At 31.4% G+C, this 2,569-nt stretch overlaps 1 pseudogene; it reads right to left on the reverse strand.

The window, feature by feature from the left end:
* Nucleotides 1-2,153: 2,153 nt before the first annotated feature.
* LOC150021903 (U2 spliceosomal RNA) lies at nt 2,154-2,264 on the reverse strand (annotated as a pseudogene).
* Nucleotides 2,265-2,569: the final 305 nt, after the last annotated feature.

A 2,569-nucleotide genomic window follows, 5' to 3' on the forward strand; every position in this document is an offset into this window, starting at 1 on the left:
GGTTTACTCCCTTAGCCTTTCCCCTGAAGAGGTATGCCGCAAGGCAGCGGAGGTTTTTTGGAGTCAGAGTTTTCCTTCTCTGATGTGCCCTGACTGGAAGATCGATCTTCGATCTCTATAATATACATATTATTAAAATCAAAAGAAAATAAGTGCCATGTATGTGTAAGTGATAAACTGAGAAATACATTAATAGCGACTACAAAAAGGGAAAGTTGTAAATACTGTCTTCCAAAATTTAAGTTTTCTTCCTCCCATTCTTTCTTTTTCCTCCTAGGATTCTTCTGCTTTAACAACAACAAAAAAATCCCAAAATTAATATTAATACTTCTTTTTATGCTTTATTACCCCTCTGTAGTAATAAGGAGGTTAACTAGGAAGGCAGTTTAGCAGCAGTTACATAGAACATAGGAAGTGCATTTTATGGGCACTGGAAAGTAGGAGGCTCTCAGAGTCAACTTCAAGTCCCATATACTTGAATATAGTCTCTTTGCTATGCTGTACTTTCCCTGAATTTATTATTAATAGCATTATTTGAAATATTAGTGTACCCAAGTGTATGCTTAGGCAATCCCATGACCAGATCATCTATGCCCACAGACTTCTTAAATATGTGTCTTCAATTATAGAGCAATGAAGTATTAAGACCTGGACTTTAATTAGATAATTCACTAGAGAAGAGTTACATTTTTAGGCAGTAGTGCATTCAGGATTCATTTTACTATGATTACTTCTTAGTTAAAATAGATATTTATCATAAAGAGGGACTTGTCTACAGAGCTACAGACCAGTAGGAACAAAATCTGAAATGAACACATCTAACTTGAGACAACATCAGAGGACAGATACCAATACTGCAACTCTACCGTACATGTAATTGATTTGTTCCTTCTGTTGCACACACTCTCAAAAATTCATTCAGTTTCTACTTTTCTATTCAGAGAGATATTATTCTCATGAAGATTTATGTTCCATTATGCCAATACTACAGTTTAATTAAAGTGTCTGACCCCAAACATAAGACATAATAAGGAAGTTGACAATGTAAAATAAATGGTTAGTTAAAATATTAATTATTTTATTTAATGTGCATTGCTAATTTAAATAATTTTTAAAAAACTATAAGTGAGCATTATTTAAATTATATTTAAAATACTTGTTTCTATTTGTTTGTCTTTAGAAAGAAATGTATATAGAAAACACAATTGACTTTTCAAGTATGGCTTAAAATGCAATTGTTAAATACTTCAAATGCACTAATAGTTTCAAACATATTGGGATAATATATAAAGTAAACTGGATTTAAATAACGAATACTGTTTATGATTTAACATAACTCAGAATAGCAGAAAAATAACTTTCTCCGGTATGGAGAATGTCATATACAAGATTATAATTCTTAACCACAAACATACAAATATTCTGATCATCAAGATTCATAATACCTATATTTCCTCATATTTGAAATATATATTTTATTCTTTAAAAATATATTTAAATTTATAGCATTGCCAGACATTCTACAATAATTTAGTTGGCTATTACTGAGAAACAACTTCTAAGAAGCAAATATAAAAATAAAATATATAACTAAGACTGGAGAAGTATAATAAATACTACCTGAGTGTTGTAAATACTATGCAATACAAATTCCATTTGTTTTGCAGTTAGTTAGAATATAGTTGATACTATTTGAAATGAATGGAAAAATAAATATTCCAGAGTACGGAATAAATTTATGAAGACATGTAAAAGCTCTTTCAGAATGACAGCATGATCAAAAGACTAGGGGCTTTGGCATTAGAAAAATGGGATTATCTCAGCTCTACAATTATGAAGTGGGGTCCTTACCTTAGCTAGCATCTCTTAAGTCTCTCATCTCAGCAAAAAATGATATCACTTGCAGTGGAGCAAGGATTTTGGGAAGTTTAAATTGACAAACACACTTTCCACATAAGAGGTATGATTTGAGTATTCAACAAAGGTTTGTTCCCTCTACTGCAGTCCCTTTTTAAAACAGTTGCCAAAGGAAAAACAGGGTAGTGGATAAACAGGGAGAATTAAAGAAATAATCCAAAGCCAAAATCTGTTATACATATAAATACACACTTTTTTTTAACAGTCCAATCAGCAGCAGAATGGATAAACTATGATGTAGGTAGTGGAATACCTTCTAGTAGGGAAGAGAATAAGAAACTTTCCAATTATTAAACTGATAAGAACAGATACTACACTTGCTCTTAGCTGAAAGACCAAGAAGCAATACCCAACTATTGAAAAATGTGAATATATTTCACAAACTTATGTTGAATAAAAGAAGACATAAAATAATACATACTGTATGAATATATCTATCTTTCCATGTATGTATGTATTTATCTATCTAAAGTATGTGAACAGGCAAAAATAATCTAAGCTGTAAAAAGCTTGAACAGTGTGGTAGCCCTTGTGGTGGATAGTGACTGCAAAGAAGAACAATAATGTTTTGCTTCTTTATCTGTGTGATGGTTACAGGGACCTGTTTGGGTTACAAATACTCAAAAGTCTATCCTCATAATGGGTATGCATG

This window comes from Furipterus horrens, unplaced genomic scaffold, assembly GCF_987537825.1.
Source record: "Furipterus horrens unplaced genomic scaffold, mFurHor1.1.pri manual_scaffold_1, whole genome shotgun sequence".
Lineage (NCBI taxonomy): Eukaryota > Metazoa > Chordata > Mammalia > Chiroptera > Furipteridae > Furipterus > Furipterus horrens.